We start from the raw sequence: 23,693 nt of genomic DNA on the forward strand, positions 1-23,693 counted from the left end.
ATATTATTATCTAAAATATATCAATAGGTTGAATTTCAAGTGGAAAACATCTTATTGTCATTTCTGATTTAATACCACATTAGGTTTTATTCAAACACTGTATCTTTTAATTTCTGGAGTGCAAGTTAGAGATTCTACCAATGAAAAGCTTTTTGGGGTTATTCTTTCCTCATCCCACTCATCTTCCCCAGCCTGTCCAAGAAAATGCAAGGCAGTCAGAGGCTATATTATTTATAACCAAGGAGAGTACATCCATTGATTTAAAGTTTCTATTTGAAGGGCATGCATTTGTTAGCTTAAATCAGTGCTTATGCCCTGACTACAACTTTTTTTCTAAGTATTACTGACTGAGCCTGGATCCTAGTTACATATACAAAACATGGGAAATTCATGCGTGCTTGTGCTGTCCAAATCCTTAATAACGATGGACTGTTCATCACAGGTACTTTTATTTTCAGTATAAATGTAGAGGATTAGTGGGCTTAGGCCAAATGAAGGAAAGATTAATGATAATAGAACTTTGAACAGAACTCTAATAAACACATTGATTTCTATGATGTAGAAATTAGATTCTGTTATTGTCTATAACATATGTATGTATGCACCAATACACCCATAAAAACATCCAAACTGAACATGAAAGAGGTAGCATTTTACTTTAAGGAAATTTCAAAATTCAGACTTTTCATATTTACAAAGAGAAAATTCCAGAAAAATACAACTTTAAACATATTATCTTATATATCTTAGTTAATCTTATATATATGTAATTAATCCTCTTCACGTATACTGGCTCATTTAATTTCTAAATGCCTCTTGACCTTTATGATAATGTTTTTCCTATAATATTGTTTTATTTTTAAAAATTTTAAAGATTTCTATTTATTTACTCATGAGAGAAAAGAGAAAGAGACATAGGCAGAGGGAGAAGTAGGCTCCCTGTGGGGAGCTGATATGGGACTCGATCCGTGGACCTGGGATCACGCCCTGAGCCAAAGGCAGATCCTCAACCGCTGAGCCACCCAGGGGTCCCTTATAATATTGTTTTAAATGAGCCTATTCTGTAATTATCTTTTGGTTTTGTGAGTACAACTGAATCAGGATACAAATGGTGGTTCACTTCTATCTTCAGTGTTTAAATGTATCTTTAAAAAAAAAAAGATTTGTGTGTGTGAGAGAGCGAGAGCACACATGCAAGGGAAGGGCAGGAGGGGCAAAAGGAGAGGGAGATGAGCAGGCTCTCTGCTGAGCGGGGACCCTAATTTAGGAGCTGGATCCCAGGACCCTGAGATCATGACCTGAGCCAAAATCAAGAGTCTGACACTTACTGGCTGAGCACCTCAGGAGCCTCTAAATATATCTTTAAATAATATTTTTAATTTAAAAATATTTGCCTTATCTCTGTCAGGATATATTTTTACCAAACAATCCTGATTCCTTCTTTCCTTTTCTTTTCCCTCTCTCTCTTCCTTTCTTATATATAATATCATTCTGGGTATGACGTAATTCCTTTGTTTCTATTTTTCTCTAAGGAAAGGAAAGAGAGAGAGATTGGTTTAGTTTATGTAGTCTGGTTCTGCAAAGGAAATCTCAATACAGAATTGCTCCTCTGTGTTCTAAGGCATAAGAGAATCTACAGGTTCTTTTAAAAAGATTGACTGAAATAATATCCCTCAAGTTATAAGCCTTCTAGGTAAAGCTACTTGCTCTTTGCAATTCATAGCATAGTCATGAGGAACAAAATTCTTGAACTCAAATACATAATGTTGGTTCCCCCCTGCCATTATAATTCTTTTTGATAGAGTGGATTCAAACTTATATGCAGAAAATCATTCTTTATGATCAAGTCCCATAAGTTCAAGACAAATTTTATTTCAGGTTTCTTAGGTTTCTCCTCATTATGGGTATGGCACAGTATTTTTTTGTAAAAAAGGAGAGGAAGGCTACGTGAGTGCATATTTCATAAGCTTCTTATTCATTATTCATACCATTAAAGATAGAAGGATATATACACATGGAGAATTCTCTCAGATGTGTCCTCTGAGAAGTATGCTCAGCCTAACCCTCAAGGGTCTCTTTCAGTGGGGGCTGGAGGGAAGCTCCAGAAGAGAGCAAATGGCTTTCCTAGATATATTCTTACAGTAATGCTCTGGTGCATTCCAGTTCCACTGTAATTTAATTTTTTGCCACCTGAATCAGGCCAACAGCACTTTACCCTAAAATACTCTGAGTACAAACGCCTCGGTGGTTCAGTGGTTGAGCCTGTCCTCCGCTTAGGTTATGATCCTGTGGCCCCAGAATCCAGTCCCCCATCTGGCTCTCTGCAGGGAGTCTGCTTCTTCTCTGCCTCTCTGTGTCTCTCACGAACAAATAAAATCTTTTTAAAAATAAAATAAAATACTCTGAGTAATTACAGCATTTGAAAAGTTTCAAACTAGTTTTGTTCTATGGGTTTCTGAAATATTTTCTGAAATATGAAATAAAACAATCTCTATTTTGGAAGGAATCATATCACTTGTTTATTTTGCTTATATAATCTAGACTCATTATTCTTGCTTCGGCCTATGAGTTAATTAATATGCATTGAAGGGGCTGTGGGTACTTTATAAATATTTCATTATAAAAAAGAACATAGCACATTCCTCCTCCATTTGAAATGAAAAAGGAATACTTCACATAAACCTTTTGAAAAACTCATTTATGAAGTCAAAAGGAACTAACAAAGTGGGTGCTAAAATATACTATGTAATTTAAGAATAGGAACAATAATCTTTTTCCTTAATATCAGCTTACATTTTTCCCTGAATCATATTTAATTGCAGTAATAAATGAAATATTGAAAAGAAAGCAAAGAAATAACAATGAACTTTAGAAGCAAACTTTTCCCATCCCTCACGTCTGCATATATCTAATAGAGATTCTCAGTTATTTTCTCAGGAGAACATTTGCTGACATTAATAGATTAAATTATCATGTAGTTCATTATCATTATTAGAAACAAACAAATGCAAGTAATTTTAAGATTACTGTGCATTTAATAAGTTGAGCAACTCAGAACCTGAGGTCTCAGTATCAGTGGGAGTTGTCTAACTCCAAGTTCATGGGACAGCATCAGATTTTTTACATGCAAAATACAAATTAGCAAGAATTCAACTGAAATAGAAAGAGCATAAGTAATTTCTTTATTTAGATTTATAGAGTGATGTCCAGAGGTTGTCTGACCAAAAGTGACATAAACATTTCCTTATTAAGTTGAGCTGTGGACATGGCACCCAACAGGGCATGGGATTTTTTTGTATAATTAAGAATGTGTCAGTTTGGCATTCAGTGGATTGCTTTGGCAGTAGTCAGTTATCAACATTTAAACTGGCTAAGAAAAAAAAAAAAACTGGCTAAGATCCTAGAGTATACATTGTGGAAAATTCTCTCTCTCTCTCTCTCTCTTAAAGGAGATAAAGAAAAAAAGGGCAAGAAGTATGTATTTGGTTGGAAACAGGTATGCGGTATACATATACATAAATTACATATATAGGAGTTAAGATTTGAGTTGGAAGCTTTTTAAAGAACTTATGTCGATAAATGACAACGTTCACAAAACTAAAGGAATTTAAGATACTTTAAAAATAATACATACAAATTAATCCTTAACAACTTTTCAAAAAACAATATGAGACAACTCAATTTTAGATAATTTCTGCAGCATTTAAAAATAAGGATGCTGGGAAGCCTGGGTGGCTCAGTGGTTGAGCGTCTGCCTTCAGCTTAGGGCGTGGTCCCTGGATACCTGAATGGAGTCCCTCATCAGGCTCCCTGAGGAGAGCCTGCTTCTTCCTCTGCCTATGTCTCTGCTCTCTCTGTGTCTCTCATGAATAAATAAATAAAATATTAAAAAAATAAAAATAAGTCATTTTTAGTCATTTCTCTTAACAGTAAGGCAAATTAATAAATCTTGCATTTTCTGTATGATTTCTTAGTTACTTTGAATTCCTTAAATTATTTTGAGATGAATTACAGAGAAATATATATCATATTCCAGGCAAAGCTCTGCATTAATCCACTTTAAAAAACAAAAGAGGAATAAACACAATATATGGGACATAATAGCTTTTTTATATCCATTGCCTGAAGGTTAACCTGGATTGTTTTAATTCACAATTAATTGTCTGAAGAAGGAACGAGAAAACTAAGATAGTTTACATCAACTGTGTGTCAGGCATCATGCTAGACCTTTTAATATGCATTGTCCCATTAACCCCTTCAGTAACCCTAAGGAAAGTAATAATCTAGCCATTTATTCTTTTTTTTTTTTTTTCTAGTCATTTATTCTAGTTGAGGAAACTGGTTTGGGTGTTGCCCAAGCCTCTAGATGAGACACGTCTTAGGGGCAGAAGAAGTGCATTAAGCATTGCTGAATAACTCACACTATTTTTTATATTTAGTTTTAGATATGTTGAGACATGGAAAAGTAAAATTAAATAACTTTTTACATTCTACTTTTCCACACCTGACTCCATATACATCAGCATTTAGAAAAGCATCTTGCTTTACATCTTAAAGCTAAATATGTTTGCACTCCTATGAATTTCATTCATCATTCCGTGCAACTCAAGTTGCTGGATCAACCTTGATACCTCCGAAGTAGATAAACTCACAAGTAGATAAACTACTCTACATCTCATATTGTTTTCTGGGGTAGAGAGGAGAGCAGTTGACTTTTAAAAATCATGCAGGGAAATAATTCTTTCTAAGGCAGTGGTTCTCAACTTTGACTAAGTCTTAGAATTACCTGGGAAACTAAAAAAAATATGGATGCCTGGGACTCATCATGTGATTATAATGTGAAGCTAAAGTTAGAAACCACTGCTCTTAGTTTCCATCCACAAGGGCACCTTTCTTTTATAAGTGACTTTCACCCTTGTGACTTCAAAAATGATAAGCTTGGGGGTACCAGGTGAGTGCGGGGAATTAAGGAAAGCTCTCTGTTATTAGTTAGCAATGAGATACCTCAGAAAGTAACACTAGTCACCATCACTTTGGGATAGCTTTCTAAACTTCTGCAAAAACAGTATATACCTTAATGGAGACAAAGCTGTCATTGGGCAGTAGACAACAACTCTTCCCCCCCCCCCCCCCTTGCTGAGGTGGAAGTTTAACTGGCGTCTGCTTAATGCCAACATAGATTGGAACCCCTAAGGAAACAGCTTATATTTATTTATTTTTAAAAAGATTTTATGTATTTATTTGACACACACACACACACAGAATGAGAGAGAGAGAGAGAGAGAGAAGAGCGCACAAGCAGGGGGAGCAGGAGAGAGAAACAGATTCCCCGTTGAGCAGGAAGACTTACCTGGAGCTAAATCTCAGGACCTGGGATCAAGACCTGAGCTGAAGGCAGACACTTAACAGACTGAGCTACCCAGGCACCCCTAAAGCAGATATATTTAAACCCAGTGTCATCTGCAAGAGTCTCCATCAAGTTGTAAACTAGACTAAACTAAAGTTCATGGCAGCTACTTTTGAAAGTCTACATACTAGATAGTTTAGCAATAAATAATATAGTGCTTCTACTTAAAGCAGACAGGACATTTTTTGCCTAATCTGTGACAGTTCCCAACTAGGAGAGCATGTAAAAACTCTCACAGGCTACAGAAGCATTCAATTTGTACAACCTCAAAACAATGAACGTATCACATTCTAATTAATTTAATTAAAGTGCTTCTAGATCAAGAGCATTATTTTTCAGTTACATCATAAAGCAAAGCCTGCAGTATAAAATTATCGAGTCTGGAATAAATTCTGGATAGAAACTCACTGAAACTCAATTACTCACTCAACAGCTATCTAGCTGGCAATTGTGGGAATGGCCACACGCCACTGTAGTTAGCAGTTCTCTCCCTGTCAACCAGATCAGAGATTCTCACAGTAAAGAACACAGGTAGTTTTATATGGCTTGATAAAAGGAATACTATCTTCTACCAAATGACAAATTAAATTTTTATAATACATGATTTGTAATTTTTTGCAGTAATCATAAATTAAGCAATATAAATTCTTTGCTATTTAAATGCTCACTTGGAAGCTTAAATTTCCTCTAGATGTTTCCCACCTCCAAAACGAGGCTTTTCTGGAAAAATCAGTGATATTTTATAAAATGTGGTTTAGTTAACTATGTCTTCCTTAATTTTTATGACAAGAACTCTGACAAAAATATAACCCCTGAGCAAAACAAATATTCCTCCCTCATTACCAAAAGCAAACTCACTGATTGAGAAGGGAAAGTAATAAAAAAAAAAATCATTGGCTCAGGCAAATATAAAGAGCTATATTAGGCTTCAATTTTGAAGCCAATGGTTGGAGACTTGTTTAAATGAACCCAAGAGTTAAAATGGCAGTGACTACCCCTAAAGGGAAACCAGAGACTGGTAGGTGGTGCTTCTGGTCACCTCCTTTTGTTCTAAATAAAATGCTAATGCTAAGCTGCACTTTATATTCCTGCTTGTTCAGGAGAATACCAATGCAGTTTGACAAAGATTCCAGTTTAAATATCCTTATGGGGGGAAAACAAGTCCCAGAGATGGAACCTTCATTGTGTACTAGTAAATCTGAATGGTTGGAAATCTGTGGTAACATTAACATTACCTCATCTTCTTTAAAAAATATACTAGGGACACTGAGAAAAGAAATTTTCCACTTTTTGCAAATGTCCACTAAGGAAGGGAAGGATGTGTCTTTGAAATTTTTTTCTACCTCTTTCTTCTCCTTGGTGTGCAAAATTTTCATTGGCAGATAAAAGCAGGTAGTGTAAAAAGAAAAAAAAAATCCTTAGGGCAGTGAAATATAGATCAAGGCATAGCATAATGGGATAAAAAATGCTATGAGAAAGTTAAGGCCATGAAAAGGAAACAAAACCTAACAATGTAATTTATTCATGTGTTAACATGATATATCAAAAGCAAGAAGTTTAATTTCAAATATTTTTAATGCTGGTTTTTTTTTTATACTGGAGGAATATAAATCAAATCAAAGAGAGAAAGCCTTATGATGGACCTAAGAAAACCCAAAATGAAGAGTTTTGGGGAAAAAAAAACAGAAATTGACAGCTGCTAAATATTACTGATGTTGGTATCTCTTAATGAAAAGGGAAGTGTAGGAACAAAATGATGAAAATTCCCAAGGTGTACTTCAAATGGGTTAAAAACAAACATTTGCTAATTCAGCCTCCATGCTGCACATTATTCAAATACACAGACTTGCCATATGTGCAAATTTTATTGCTATGCTGATTATAAGGCTTAGCAATACATTCATTTTTAATCCTTATCTATATTCTTATAAGTCATTAATTGGGAGAAACATCAATCCTTTCCCCCTGCTCTATCTGACCCTATAGTCGGGCCAATTTCAGCACCATGGACAAAGGCCAAGGCACTCAACAGCCTCACTCTTGGGACCTACAGGAAATGTTCCCCTTAGGTTAAAGTGTAAGAAATAACTTTATAGTAGCCATTTTAATATGTTTTGAGGACCAAATGAATACAGAAGAATGTTCATCTAGATAACATAAAGTTTATACTTTCAATCCCCTTCTATCTTATGAAAAAACATAATGGCCCTCCTAAAGACATGCATCATTGTGATACATGCATTTAAGTGTCATTAGGTTTAATGGCTCCTAGTCACTCAGACTATTATACTTTACATTTTAGAGTTAACTTAATGTGTATTAATGGTGTGAAATTGAAGAAATTATGAATTGAGCTTCCCTGAGCACAGGTTAAACCAAGGAAGAAGGGAGAGGATAAGTTAATATTACCTTCTACCCCATTCTTCACTTGTACTACAAAAGATGTTAGCTATGCCCTCGGGAAAGAAATGCTCACCATTAGTAAGTTGAACTTAAATTGATTTTTTATGGTTTTAAACTCAGGTAACTATCTTTGGTTGGTTCACCAAAGGTTTACAGTTTTCTTTAGGGAATAAGAAAATATGTGCACTTCTGAGATTAAGTTCATATTTTATTCCATAGTTTCAGACAGATAGATAACTTGTCACTTTTTTCCCATTCCGTATTCATCTTACAAATTCAACTTAGAAGGTCTTTTCAGGATATTTTTGCATGTATTTAATGTATACATTATTTTGTAATATCTCCTTCACATTATCACCATGAATCACACAAAATAGTGATGTTTAATCAATTTAAAATCTGAGTTAAATAGTATGATAATAAATACTATTATTAACAATGTGAAAAATTGAAAATACAATTCCAATTCTGGTTCCAAGAACACTTGATACAGCAAGTATCTGTGGTTCACAGTATCAGGAAGACCAGTTCTGAGTTTGAACTCTGACTTCCAAAAATATTAAGAATGAAAACAATATTCATCTTAATTATGTTTGAAGAAAGAAAAGCAGAAAATCACTATTTGTTTCAGTTCACTAATAGGTGACTAAGGGAAGACAGAACTCTGTAGCTACTCGTTTATTTCTCTATCAAGTAAAATGATCTCCAAACTAAAAAGGATAAAATAAAACTTGGCAAAGGAGACTAAAGCTCAGGCCAAGTGATGCTACTAGTTTCTCTGAAGGTATTCAGTTAATTTGACAGACAAATTCTGTCCTAGATTTTATAATCTTACCTTTTACAGATAGGATTATGATAACACTGTTAATATCTTTCAAGAGTCTTGGAGATTAGGAGAGATGCCAAAAGGGTACAAATCTAGAAAGGAAGCACGTAGTTCTGAGTTTCAAAAATTAAAGAGTCTCTAAAACATTGGTGAGACTAAATGAAACATTAGGCAATATTCTGGCAAAAATTAATAAAAAGATGGTCTGTGAGCTCTTAGGACAGCAAATGTAACACTTAGAAATCAGCTTGGGCTCCAAACTGAGGCAAGCCTAGCTTCTTTTTTTTTTTTTTTTTCTTTTTTCTTTTTAAGATGGGGTTAAGACTAGTAAACCTAAGAAATAGGACAAGCCACAAACCTAGAAGTTTACTTAGTCAAGGTAATGAACACAAATGAGCTAAATGGCTCAGTGTACTATTAAGTAGAATGGTAATGGGCTCTGTGAAGAAAAGAGATTGTGCTTAGCTATCACTACTCAGCTCTAACTTTATTATTTATTTTCTAGGGAAACCAGAAATCTGGGATTTATTTGTAAATCCTCTTGATTAAAAAAAGTCCTAACTGCAACTTTTTATTAGTGAATACTCCTCTGGTTTTTAAAACAAAACAAAATGTAACTGCAGACTGAATCTGGCCCATAGGCTGCCAACTTGGGACGCATGGCAAAACATATGGATCACAGTGAGGAATCTGGCAAGGATTCATATGATATCATTATTAAGAATTTCTGGCAGGGTGACAGTAGAGACATTCCAATTAGGTGAGTTCAAATTTAATCTTAATATAAGGATAATTAGATCTTCCCAATGATGAAATGGACTGCCCATGTACTAGAAGTATTCACTTTACTTACGCTCAATTTGGCAATTCACAAGATCACGTGGAAAAATAATCTGGGGCTGAATTTTGAATTTAATGTTAATAATTTCTCGTAAATGTAAATATTTTTATGGGTACATATACATGTATTCTTTCATTTACTCATTCATTTGAGATTTTTATTAAAAACTTAGCATTGCCAAGCATTGTCCTAAGTGCTGGGAATAAAACAGGAATAAAAAATATCTTGTCTGTGGAGTTTGCATTCTATATTTGCCCCAGTTTGGACATCAAATTATATAGACACTCTATAAATGTGTCTCTTTGTGGGCTAACTTTATACTGGAGCTTTCCTATGCATTTAGCATAGGGCATGAATTACTTTGAGTGAACAGGACATTACACTGTGACAAATAGGTGTTGTTACCTAATGCATTTATTCATTCATTCAAATTTTCTTTCTAAAATATTCATTATTCAATTGCCACTCTACTGGAACAAAATGCTAAACCAGATGGAATATAGAGTCAACAGGTATGTGTATATACATAGTTGTATTTCACATGCACCAACATGTTAAATACTTTGCTGACTCCGCAGCCCAAAGTCCTACATTATCTTTGATTAGCTTTTCATAAACTTAAATAAATTAGAAAAAAGGGTGAAATCATCAAACAGACTCCTCTCTGAGCCTTAGGCAGGGCTTGATCTCATGACCCATGCTCAACCAATTGAGCCACCTAAGGGCGCCAGAGAATGAATGATATTTCTTTGATCAGAAGTGTGTATACAAGAACTTTCCTTTCCTTTGCCAGAATCTGCAAGGAAGGAGCATAGTCTACAAGACTACACCAAAGCTTTAGCTTTTCATCTCCTTTGGAACTGTGTTCTAGGCCTTCTGTCATGCATGTTGGCCACCCCATAAAAGATATCTCATTTTGGAATTGATGAAGTAGCTCTAAAAATCCACAAAAAAATTTTCAGATGTTTTAATTAATTAGTAATCCTGAATTCTCATAAAGAAAAAGTTATTATGACTATTAGTTTCTTTCTAAAGGAACTGTATGTCCTCTCATTACTTCTGCTTGGTGATAGCTACCCATTTAATCTCCTGAAGCACAGAAAGCATCCTGCTGAGAAAAGACCATTTGTAGATCTAAGACCACAGTATTTTCATGCAGAAAATACTTTTTTTTTTTTTTAAGATTTTAGTTTTAAGTAATCTCTACACTCACATTGGGGCTCAAACCCACAACCTGGAGATCAAGAACCTCATGCTCCATCGACTGAGCCAGTCAGGCAATTCTGTCTTTTCTTTCTTGATGAGTAAATATTCCCACTTAAGTTTGATGGCGATAAAAGTTCATTTTGGAACCAGCAGAACAGAAGGAGTTAAAGCTCCTTGAAAGCATTTCTAGGAATACTGTTATGGTCCTACCATACTCACCTACTCCTCTTTTCTCATATAGTTTTTTTTAAAAAAAGAAAGAAAAACACCTGTTATTTTAGTACATAACTATTTAAAGGTGAAACTTTCTCCCTATTTTCCAAAATTTTAAATAAATTACCTTAAATTACTATCTCTTGCTAAGATGCCATTTAGTATCTCCAGGATATCCTGATGTTCTAGCATGAGCAGATAAACCTTAGAAATACACATGGTTTTTTAAAATATGAAATGAGCAAATATGCAGGTATTAGTTTGTATTACATACTTAAAATAGCATATACAGCAAAGCAAGGAATTTTGTGTACAATTCAGATTTAGCAAAATAGTCAGTGTTGGATTTTGAAGCACTTACAAAAGTACTTTTAAAAAAAGCCTTTTTATTTTGAGATAATTATAGATTCATAGGAAGTTTCTAAGATAGTAGAGAAGTCCCTATATCCTTCACCCAGTTTCCCCTCAATGACTGTATTTTACATAACTATAGTATAATATCAAATCTAGGAGGCTGACATTAGTGCAATGTGTATGTAAACCTATGATATTTCATCACATATATAGACTCATATAGCCATCATCGCAATCAAGATACACAACTATTTCATCATCACAAAGCTCTCCTTCATGACACCTCTTTATAATCACACACATCTCTAAGACCTGCCAATCAGTGTCTGTAAAATTACTTATTTATGCATATCTCTTACACATTTTTACTAAAATATGAGAAAACCACAGAACTGGGTGTCAGGAGGTGGCTGGTTCTAAATTTGTCACTGGCTAATTCATATGCTTGGACAATTCACTTCCCTTCTACAGCCTCAGTAGCTCCTCTATAAAAATGAAGGTTTGGACTCTTTTCTTTTCTTTTCTTTTCTTTTCTTTTCTTTTCTTTTCTTTCTTTTCTTTTTTAAGGGCACCAGCATTTGAAAATTCACATGATTACTGTTCTCAATTATGATATCACTTGAAAGATTATTAAATGCAAACCAAGTTAAGAAAGTATGATTTAAGTATGTGGAGATCAACAAGGATTGAATGTATTTAAATGTATTCTGCATTAAAATAGTGTCATTGTCAAACAACTTAAGTGACAAAAAGCTGCCTTATGATAATATATTGCCGCTCTAAAATTTGAAGCAAATAGAAACATGATCTGACTTGGATCCATCTTTCATGGGGACAGGGGCTACTGTTCTCCCAAATGCACAGGTGGAGAAAACCTGGCACTGAGATTACCTGACTCCCTTTGCTCCCAAGGGCATCCTTTGGGGAAGAAGAAGCCAACATTCCTAAAATGTGCCTGGCTATGTATCTGAGCTCGCAATGCTGCAGCAGAAACTTTAAGTTGAAGATTCTGGACCTTGGGGTTCACATTTGGCCCTTTCTGGGAAGGGAGATTGACACAGGAGCTGCTCTTTGCTTCTGCAGCCCAGGGTCTGGGGTCAGAGGACCTGCAAGGAGCCTAGCAGTGGAGTTTCCTGCTGTCTTAGGGAGCACTCCTTGCTCCACACTGTAGAACAGCATAAAGACAACAGGGAAGCAGTTTTTCCCAAGTGCCTCCTTCCCCTTAAAGCTTTAATAGTCTCTTCCTATGTGCCATATTAAGCTTGCCGATCTCTTTCTCTACAATATACTCATCTTAAATTCAAACCTGTTGAGGAGTTTTGAGCTCATCACCCGAGCTCTTCAACATCATATTGGTGGAAATTCGGTCCACCCTCTTCACCTCGAAGAATTTGTATGAAAAGTCCCCAAGAAAGCAGAAACTTGAAAAGTGTCGTCTGGGGACTTTGGGCCATCCACGTCTTTGGGAAGATCTACAAAGGCTTTCTTTTTTTGGATAGCACCAATTCTTCACCAAACCCTCCTCATCAAAACGCACCATTTCTAAGTTCGCTCCCGAGGACAGTTAGTAAAGGGAGATCCAAAACCTATGGCCTGGTCAACCTGCCTGCCCGGCAAGGAGCCTAGCCCAACCACCTCATGACTCATCAGACTGGGGCACTGTCACCCCGTCTCCGTGCGGAGAGCGCCCACTGCCCACGAGCTCCTCCCGTGCGCCCGCGAGCACCCTGACGCCCCACCCCGCCCGCGCAGGTCTGCGGTATCCTCCGCTCGCCACGGACCCAGGAGGCCTGGCCGCCCTGCGGTGCCCGCGGGCACCGACGTGGGGATCCGCACAAGCGCCCGGTCTTACCCTCTCTCTCCCAGGAGGGGCCCATCGCGCGGTCCAGGACGAGGCATCCACGCGCGCCCGGGAGGCCGGGGCCCGGCTGGGCCGGGGTCGGCCGCGCACGCGAGCGGGCGGCGGCGCAGGTGCGCGCTCAGGCGCGGGGAGCCGGGCCCGGCCCGCTCCGCCCGCGCCAGCCCGGGCGGGACACGTGGTGCTCGGCCGCCCGCGCTCGCGGTGCCCGCGGCCCCGGGGCCTCGGCAGCCCGTTCGGCCGCGGCAGAGGTTGCGGACGCTGCGGGGCGAAGGGCGCGGAGCGAGAGGCGGGGCGCGGGAAGGAGGGGCGCCGCGCCGGGGGCGCCGGGGCGGCCGCGCGCAGGGGGGCTCCGGGGGCCTGCTGCCGGGGTCCTCGACCTGCGGGCTCGGTCCCGGTCCCCGGAGACGCGCGGACGGCGCGGCAGCTGCGTCCCGGAGGCGCTCCCGGCGGGGGCGGGGGCGGGGGCGGCGCACTGCGGGGGCTCCGGGTGCGCGCGGGGCGCGGGAAGCCGCCGAGCGCGGGGGCCGCAGGGGCCGCCTGCATGACCCTGTCCCGCGCCCGCCGGCCCGAGCAGCTGCGACCCGGCCCGCGTCCGCTCGGGGCTTCACCGCCCGGTAACACTCCCGGCCCCCGCGTGCAGGTGCAAACCGCTGCCAACCGCGGCGTGGGCCTGAGCTGCCCTTGGGGACAGCCTCTGCCGGGGAAGGGCCCTCCTGCGACCACAGCCTGTCGCCTGGGGACTGCTGAGCAAGACGCTGCCCAAACCTGGGAGGAAGACCTACCCTGAAGCCGCAAGCTCTTTCCCACTTCGCCGGTGACCTTGGACGCCTCTTCTAAACAAGGTGTCTCTGTTGGATTTCCTGGTTCTGAGGATAAACGCGGCGATTCGCTTTCTAACTCAAAGGCAGTAATAGCCACTGGGTTAAAAGTAATAATAACAGGGACGCCTGGGTGGTTCAGCGGTTAGCGCCTGCCTTTGGCCCAGGGCGTGATCCGTGCTCCTGGAGACCCGAGATCGAGTCCCGCGTCGGGCTCCCTGCATGGAGCCTGCTTCTCCCTCTCCCTCTGCCTGTGTCTGCCTCTCTCTCTATGTCTCTCATGAATAAGTAAATGAATAATCTTAAAAATAATAATAATTCTTTAAAAAAACCCCACTCCAGATAGCTTTAATAAGCCAGTGTAACATAGATCTATTTTTTTTAAAGATTTTATTTACTTATTCATGAGAGAGAGAGAGGCAGAAACACAGGCAGAGGGAGAAGCAGGCTCCATGCAGGGAGCCCGACGTGGGACTCGATCCTGGGACTCCAGGATCACGCCCTGGGCCAAAGGCAGACGCTCAACCGCTGAGCCACCCAGGAGTCCCCATAGATCTAGTTTGTATTGACTTTAGGTAAGGCTGAAGGAAGCTTAGGACTAGGAAGAAAACCATTCTGATTTGTAGGTCCAAATGCAAAAATTCATCAGCCCCTCTACCTGCTTTTCTAGGAAGGTAGGTTTGAAGAAATTAGTGGGAAAATACTTTCCTCAGAATTGCCAGAGCCCCAGGTAGCCCCATCCAGGGCACTGAGCTTTCCTAAAGAGCCTCATGATGAACTGATTTCATCATTCTACTCTCCCATAGCTGAGGGTCAAAGGGCAGTCACCACAGTTTGGCTAAGGGCTCTTCTTGGTGACTTCCTTGTTCCACTATTTGCTGACTCCTAGATCAGTCTTCATTTTTACCCCTGAAGGGAGCTTTCTGTACAGCAGAGTGGTTCTGGAGGGCAGCATCCCAGTCCTCACCCTGACTGCTTTCTCCTTTCCCTGGCTCCCCTTCTCACCAAAGTCACTAGTTTTTAGCACACCCAGTCAGCTTCACATATAACAGACTTCTATTTGTGTGAGAACTCTACACAGTTGAAACCATCAGTCTCACATTACTTGGCAAATGCTAAATGCACGAAACATTTTATTCTGTTGTGTCAGCTCATTTTTCTTTGGTCTGTTTTCTACTTATGTCTGATCATAAGGCTCAGACTTTAAGATTTTGTCTCATATTTTCTAAGTCTTGGAAAGCCCCTCCTTCATGAAAAATGAAGATTCCTAACATAATCAAACCCCATCACAACAGAAATTCTTCTTTTGCCAAATCTTGACTTCACCAGGTGGCAGCATGTTCTCTGTGACCCCACCCTCTTTGCCTCCAGAACCTCTTCAAGGTTCTACCAGTGGTTTAAGTCTCCGTTGACCTACGGAGAGATGCATCTGCCCCTATGACTTCTTGTCAAAACTTCTCCCTATACCAGCATATCTATCCTTCACCTGCTTGGCTTATGGTCTTTTGGGAAATTTGGTTTTTTCTCTTCCTTCTCTTCATAATCCAGGCTTCCCGACTCTCTGAGTCAAACATTGCTGCATTTTTCCCACTGAATCCCTGTTAGTTCTTTATAAGATTGCTGTGAGGCTAAAAAGGGAAGTGCTTGGAAATATAGGACTATTGTGTTAAAGATAACCAGTCTCATGCCCTCCTAGGTTTACAGCTTCCTTTAAAACAGGGATTCCCATTTACAATTGCACCCAAAAGCATAAGATACCTAGGAATAAACCTAACCAAAGATGTAAAGGATCTATACCCTCAAAACTATAGAACACTTCTGAAAGAAATTGAGGAAGACACAAAGAGATGGAAAAATATTCCATGCTCATGGATTGGCAGAGTTAATATTGTGAAAATGTCAATGTTACCCAGGGCAATATACACGTTTAATGCAATCCCTATCAAAATACCATGGACTTTCTTCAGAGAGTTAGAACAAATTATTTTAAGATTTGTGTGGAATCAGAAAAGACCCCGAATAGCCAGGGGAATTTTAAAAAAGAAAACCATATCTGGGGGCATCACAATGCCAGATTTCAGGTTGTACTGCAAAGCTGTGGTCACCAAGACAGTGTGGTACTGGCACAAAAACAGACACATAGATCAATGGAACAGAATAGAGAATCCAGAAGTGGACCCTCAACTTTATGGTCATCTAATATTCGATAAAGGAGGAAAGACTATCCATTGGAAGAAAGACAGTCTCTTCAATAAATGGTGCTGGGAAAATTGGACATCCACATGCAGAAGAATGAAACTAGACCACTCCCTTTCACCATACACAAAGATAAACTCAAAATGGGTGAAAGACCTAAATGTGAGACAAGATTCCATCAAAATCCTAGAGAAGAACACAGGCAACACCCTTTTTGAATTCGGCCACAGTAACTTCTTGCAAGATACATCCACGAAGGCAAAAGAATCAAAAGCAAAAATGAACTATTGGGACTTCATCAAGATAAGAAGCTTTTACACAGCAAAGGATACAGTCAACAAAACTCAAAGACAACCTACAGAATGGGAGAAGATATTTGCAAATGACCTATCAGATAAAGGGCTAGTTTCCAAGATCTATAAAGAACTTACTAAACTCAACAGCAAAGAAACAATCCAATCATGAAATGGGCAAAAGACATGAAGAGAAATCTCACAGAGGAAGACATAGACATGGCCAACATGCACATGAGAAAATGCTCTGCATCACTTGCCATCAGGGAAATACAAATCAAAACCACAATGAGATACCACCTCACACCAGTGAGAATGGGGAAAATTAACAAGGCAGGAAACAACAAATGTTGGAGAGGATGTGGAGAAAAGGGAACCCTCTTACACTGTTGGTGGGAATGTGAACTGGTGCAGCCACTCTGGAAAACTGTGTGGAGGTTCCTCAAAGAGTTAAAAATAGACCTGCCCTACAACCCAGCAATTGCACTGTTGGGGATTTACCCCAAAGATTCAGATGCAATAAAACGCCGGGACACCTGCACCCCGATGTTTATAGCAGCAAAGGCCACAATAGCCAAACTGTGGAAGGAGCCTCGGTGTCCATCGAAAGATGAATGGATAAAGAAGATGTGGTTTATGTATACAATGGAATATTCCTCAGCCATTAGAAACGACAAATACCCACCATTTGCTTCAACGTGGATGGAACTGGAGGGTATTATGCTGAGTGAAGTCAGTCAATCGGAGAAGGACAAACATTATATGTTCTCATTCATTTGGGGAATATAAATAATAGTGAAAGGGAATATAAGGGAAGGGAGAAGAAATGTGTGGGAAATATCAGAAAGGGAGACAGAACGTAAAGACTGCTAACTCTGGGAAACGAACTAGGGGTGGTAGAAGGGGAGGAGGGCGGGGGGGTGGGAGTGAATGGGTGACGGTCACTGGGGGTTATTCTGTATGTTAGTAAATTGAACACCAATAAAAATAAATTAAAAAAAAATAAAATAGGGATTCCCACGTATTTGGAATGAAAGGTTATTTGATTTTTATTCAGAGGCCTTCAAAGCACAATGTGAGATAAATTGGAATGATGTTGGAGGGTGAGGGCAAGGCGTGGTAAAGTGGAGAAGAGGGAAGGGTGGATATGGTACTAATGTGGAGTTTCTGAGTGGGAAATGTCAAATGGACCAGAAGATGGGAAGAGGAGAGAGGAAAATCCTGTCGGGAATAGTTTTCCTTGGAATGGGCTCAGTGGCCTCCATAGAAGAAAATGAGGTGCTTTTCTGTAGGAGCTTAGTTTCTTACTTATTGTCAATATACATCCTCCATAATGCATCTTCTATAAGATGACCTTCTGAAACTAAAAACACAAGAAATATCTCTAGACAGTTGTGAAAGCACAAACCACTCAACTCAAGCTTTCCCAGACATATTGCAGGAAGACAGGGTAATTGTAGAAACTGTGTAGAGTTTATTTTAGAAGGAAGGTTTATTTTTTATTTTTTTAAAGATTAATTTATTGATGCATGAGAGACACAGAGAGAGGCAGAGGGAGAAGCAGGCTCCCTGCAGGGAGCCCGATGCAGGACTTGATCCTGGATCCCAGGATCACACCCTGAGCCAAAGGCAGACACTCAACTGCTGAGCCACCCAGGCATCCCTAGAAGGAAGGTTTAAACGGGGAGGTTTATAGAATCTTGGAGATCAAAGAGACTTTAAAAGATATTCTGATCCAGCCTTTGAGATGTTGCAGTAATCATGCTTTTCAGTTCTTTAGTTTTCTGTTTCTTTTGTCTGGCACAAAAGTCCTTCTCAAAACTCATGTTTGCAAGAGAGAGCATTCTTCATGGCTACTAAAAAAAAAACCCTCTCCCTTACCCAGTTGTTTCTTTCTAGATTCTAGATTTGAATTAGACTGGAGAAAATTCTCCTTTAATTTCTCTAGACCTGAGGATATTAAATAACCAGCTGACAGGTGGGAGGATTCAATGGGTACCCAGGAGCCAAATGGTCCTACAAGAAAGTTATAGGAAAATAAATTCAGTATTGACAAAGAAATGCCAGCTTTTCTTCTGGGGCTAAAGTGTAATTTTCTTGCACTAAGAATATTTGAAGTCTAGTTTTTCACTGCTTTTATCAAACTATGTAGAACTAGTACCTGTCTATAATTAATTTAGTCATTTGCAATGTTTACTCAATACTGTATTCTAGACTTATCTTGGTTTTCCTTTTCCTCTTTCCATTTTCTTAAGGCTTGTTTGTTAAGGTGTGATTAGATTGATATGTTACTCCTCCAAGTTGCCAGAAGGAGGAGGAGTTCTCATTTGCTGAGTGTGTACTATATATACCTGCCACCAATTTACAACATTTAATTTAATTTTATACTTTTCTTAAGAAGTAGTTAATCTTAGTACATTTTACTGGTGAAGAAAAGGAGGCTTATGACATTTTTACAGTCACAAAGGTAGTAAATGATGGAGTGGGGATTTGAACCCAAGTATTTCTGATTATTCTGTATTCCTGTTTAACTCCAGGAACTTTCTGGAGGTAATACCTTTATTCAAAGGAATAAGTCAAATGGGAGAAATATTAGGTGCTACTGCAGGATGGACAGGGAGTAGATTTCGTCATCTCTTGTGCACTCAACTAAAACATGCTAGTAGCTTTCTCTTTTCTTCTAGAAAGGGCTGGGCTGGAGTCTAATCAAAATCCTTGGGAGACTCGAAAACTATGTTACACTCTCTTGAACCACACATAGATGATTAATGTTTATTGAAAAAAATTCAGAGGAAGTTTATTTATTATAATTCCTTGATATATACCATAAACTATAAAAATATTTAAAGTATTATCCAAGCCAAGAACTTTTATTCATAACAGATTGGTTAAGTGAAATAAGATGCATGGTGTGTTTGGTCAACTCATCTACCCTCTCTGAGCTTGTAGTCATTTATCTATAAAATAGAAATGAAAAAAAACAAATAATAAATGTAAGGCTCCAAGAGTTTGAAGTGTCAGAGGAAATAATGGAAACCAAAGTGCTTTGAGAATTATGATTACATATACATTGATGTATATGTCAATAAGAAAAAAGCTAAATGGAAGCCACATGGTGAATTGAATGGGAAAGGAATATTTTATGTCAAGTAACCTTTGGTCACAGAGTTATGGAGTTTTAGCATAAGTAGGAAAATTATACGTTATTTAATTTCTCTTATCTATAAATGAAGAAACAAATGCTCCCCCAAAAGTAAATTGTCCACAGTCACAGAACATCCCTAAAAATATCATTGGAAATTCTAAACTTTGAAAGCAATATCATAGGAATAGGCAGTCATGCAGTAAATATTTATTGAATACCTACTGTATGTCAGGCACTATTTTAAATGCTGGAAATGTAGTGTTGAACAAAACAGATTGCATTCCTGCCCTGAGAGGACTGATATTCTAATGGAGAGAGATAAAAGTTATGTGAACAAACAGGATCATTATAGACACTGACAAATGTTTATAAGAAGTTAAAATAGGCAATATGGAAATGATGCCAAGGTTTTGATCTGAATAACTGAATGGATGGGGGTGGATGGCACAGCATGTGGTTGTGGTGGGGGTTGTGATGGAGATGGGAGAAGTAATTAGTTCTGTTTTGGGCATATGAAATGCCAAATAATGATCAGACATTCAGACATCCACATGGAGCTGTGGAATGGAAGTCTGAGCTCAAAGGAGAGGTCCAGGCTGGAGGTAAACATTTGAGAGTCCCCATCACATAGACTGCCTCACAAGCCATGGTGTTAAAAAAGGGGGGGGGGGGATTTGTTTTTATGTAGAGGGTTTTTTTGGTCAGGCTGCTGTGTGGGTAAGGTGATTCAAACATGTCTTAGCTTGTCCACTCAAACTAAAGCCACCCAAAGCTGCTCAGCCATAGGCTAGCTGACTGTCACTATATCAACAGTGTCCTGTCAAAAGGGATAGAGAATCTTTTCTCATTTTGAGGCTAGAGTCATGTCTACCATTTTAAGAGGAAAAGTGTTCATGACCACACTGTTTTTTCTTTTATTCGGGCCCAAATGTGTGCCTCAGATCCATTTCAGGAACTGTTGTGATGAAGATGCTAGCAACTCCTCTGCAGAAATGGATTCTCATTTTGTGCATTATGGTTCAAATTCTGAGCTGAACTTAAATGATAATGGCTTCATATTTCTACTTTAAGATATATACCTAAAACCATCACTCAATTTGGATTTTCTTACTGAGATTCTCTTGAGAGCCTATTTTTGATTATGTTTAATTTTTTACGGGGTGTTAGAAAATTGGTCTTTCATTGCTTTCACAATACTCTTTATTTATTAGTCTGGTAACAGTTGCTGTAGTGTGCCAAAGGAAGCTGTTCTTGGTAAAAAATCTTTTAGAGGATGAAATAATGAGGCTAGAGATTATTGATTTCAGTGATAGTGTTTCTTAAGGTGAAGTATGTGATAAGAAAAGGCCCTTAGTGCCCCCAAATGGCCAGGTTTCACAATGATTAATGTTCTACCTTTAGAGAATAATTTCTGTTAATCCAGCTCAGGATTTTCTTTGTAGTTCTGTTTTATTTTTAAAAATAAAACCATACACACATATTATAGAAAATTAAAAATGAAGAAAGGCACCAAGAAGAAAAAATCATTTGTAATCTTTTATTCAAAGATAAATGCTGTAATATTTGTGTGCAGTCCTCTACTTCTTTGTGCTCCCTCCAGGGAGCCTGATGTGGGACTGGATCCCAGGAACCCCAGGATCATGCCCTAAGCCAAAGGTAGACACTCAATCATTGAGCCGCCCAGGCATCCCTCCTGGGTGACTTTTAAAATAAAATAGAAGCATGCTGAATATACTGTCTTGCTAAATAATGCCTTCTTCTGATCAAAAAGTAATACATTGTAGAAAATTTAGAAAGTACATAAGTGCAAAATACCCAGAAAAATAATAATTACTTATTATCCTATTATCTGAGGTAGCCATTTTGACAAATATGCCTGCATTGTCAATGAATACATGTATTTTATTTATTTTTAAAAAGATTTTGTTTATTTGAGACAGAGAGAGAGAGAGAGAGAGAGAGCATGCACTAGTGGGAGGTAGGAGAGGGGCAGAGGGAGAAAGAAAAGCAGACTCTCCAATAAGCAGGGAGTCAGATTCAGGGCCCAATCCCAGGACCCTGAGATAGTGACCTGAGCAGAAGGCAGCTGCTTAACAGACTGATCCACCCAGGTGCTTCTCAATGAATACATATATTTTATATGTACACATAAGTATGAAATATGCATATATATTTTATGTTAAACTGGGATTACCTATTTAGCTACTTAATTCTTCCACAGAATATCATACATAATTTTGTCTATTACTATTCTACACAATTATTTCAACAGCTTTATAGTATTACATCATATGGCCACATGATATAATTGTCTGCTCAAAATATAGATACTCATGCACAGTGCCATGATTTCATGCAAGGGAGTAGGTTTATATCATATTAAAATGAATGTCTTTAACAATTTTATGCAAGGTAAATCAAGACAGTAAGGCTATCAAGGCAATTTGTAAGTGGAAAATAAGTAGCAAATGAGCAAGTTTCTAAGATATGTGTCTGAATGGATTAGGGTAGCCCCCCAGCTGGCTGATGATGCATATATATGACCATAGGAGTGTGATTAGGGCATTATTCAGCTATAGTTAGAAAGGTTGTTCAAAAGCTATTGAACAATGTTAAAGCACCAGTGTATTGTGCACAGTATGCTTATATACACCTGCATAGATGCAGATTCAAAAACAGATATAGATATAATTATAGAACATCATCATTAATTTGATGAGGTTTATGGAATTCATGTTTTCAGTGTACAGAATATTTCAAAATGGCACTGAACATGGAAGTCTGAGTGGAAGGAAACTCTGGTATTCATTCTTTTGGAGACTGGCAGACCAGAAACCAGCTTCCCACATTTTATGCAGCCTATGTGGATCTTTGAAAGGGTTAATAATGAATTTCATAGTGAAGTTCATGGAGCAGTATTTGCATTACGGATATTTTGAGACTTATTAAAAATTCAGATTTCTGGAGACCCCTTGACACCAAATAAATAAAATTCTCAGGTTTAACACATTTCCCACGTGATTTGTATAGAAATCAAATTATTAGAATGATTGGGAATTAGTTTAGGGAACTAAGAAAAAAAAGCCTGTGAGCTCCTTAGCATTAGGGATTTTTTTTTCTTATTTGTATCTCTGGCACCTAGCGCACAGTGCCTGGTCCATGGGATGTGAGAGACATATAGTTATTACATTGACTATTTGTTTTAATACTTGTAATGTTGTAGTAAGTTCTTGCCTTGCATATAACATTTTTCTTAAAAAAAACATTTTTCTTCAAAATCTCTTGTCATAACTTTTCAGACTACTTTCATAATCTTGATGATTATGTCTTGCATACAGTAAGAACTTGATTAGTGTTGATTACGTGAATAAAGAAAATAATTTGTAATAACACCTAATCACTCTTACTTCAGAGCAGTGCACTACCACAATTACCTGGGATGCTGCCTTTTAGTCCCTAGAAGTATGACAGCTGGGAGTCAAACCTGTGTTTAGTAACTGCCATAATTCCCACATGACCATGGATGAGCAACTGCTGAGCCCTATTGACTTGGGCTTCATAATCTATAAATAAAGAAAATGGCAGAGATTCAATGAGATAACACCCACAAGGATACTTTGAAATCAATAAAGTGCTTTGCAGAAGTAAGTTGTTATTATTATTCTTATTTTCTCCATCAAGGTCATCCTCATCAAGAACTTTTCCACCTGCCTCAGTTCTTGGGAGTATTTCACGTTGTAAATGAATTCTTCCCTTCAACAAAAATTAATTTACTTATAGAGCATCTACTAGTATGCCAGTCACATTTATATGTGGTAAGTTGGGGCAAGAGTATATTTAAGAAATTTGTGAATGTGAAATCCTTAAGAGTCAGGGGTGGCAAATAAGTTGACCAATGTCCATCATGTCACCTCCAGTCTCTAAGACAAAAGTCACTAAAGAATTATAGTCCTCTACTTCTTATGTGCTCAGAAGTTGCCTCCCAAGTTTGCTCAACCCAGTGAAGCCCCTGTGATTAATTGTCACTGACCCTTCAGTAGAACCTATTTGCCATCTCTGGTGTAGGATAAATTTATATATAAGTATAAATGTATTATTTTTGAGTTCTGCACATATATCTTAAAGATATG

At 38.5% G+C, this 23,693-nt stretch overlaps 1 protein-coding gene and 1 long non-coding RNA gene across 4 annotated transcripts in view; one reads left to right on the forward strand and one right to left on the reverse strand.

Annotated features, from left to right (window-relative positions):
• The window catches only part of SYBU (syntabulin), a 108,780-nt gene extending 95,547 nt beyond the window's left edge, over window positions 1–13,233 (reverse strand). For both annotated transcript variants that reach the window (XM_072774269.1, XM_072774266.1), the window contains exon 1: window positions 13,103–13,233. The gene's annotated coding sequence lies outside the window, so the exon portion shown is untranslated. The remainder of the gene's footprint in view (window positions 1–13,102) is intronic.
• Window positions 13,234–13,728: 495 nt separating this feature from the next.
• The window catches only part of LOC140603723 (uncharacterized), a 36,881-nt gene continuing 26,916 nt past the window's right edge, over window positions 13,729–23,693 (forward strand). The window contains exons 1-2 of one of the 2 annotated variants that reach the window (XR_012006685.1): window positions 13,729–13,953; window positions 23,245–23,378. This is a non-coding gene — a long non-coding RNA (uncharacterized lncRNA). The remainder of the gene's footprint in view (window positions 13,954–23,244; window positions 23,379–23,693) is intronic. The other variant, XR_012006684.1, reaches the window with a different exon arrangement.

The sequence above is a fragment of the Canis lupus genome, chromosome 14 (assembly GCF_048164855.1).
Source record: "Canis lupus baileyi chromosome 14, mCanLup2.hap1, whole genome shotgun sequence".
NCBI classification, from domain to species: Eukaryota; Metazoa; Chordata; class Mammalia; order Carnivora; family Canidae; genus Canis; species Canis lupus.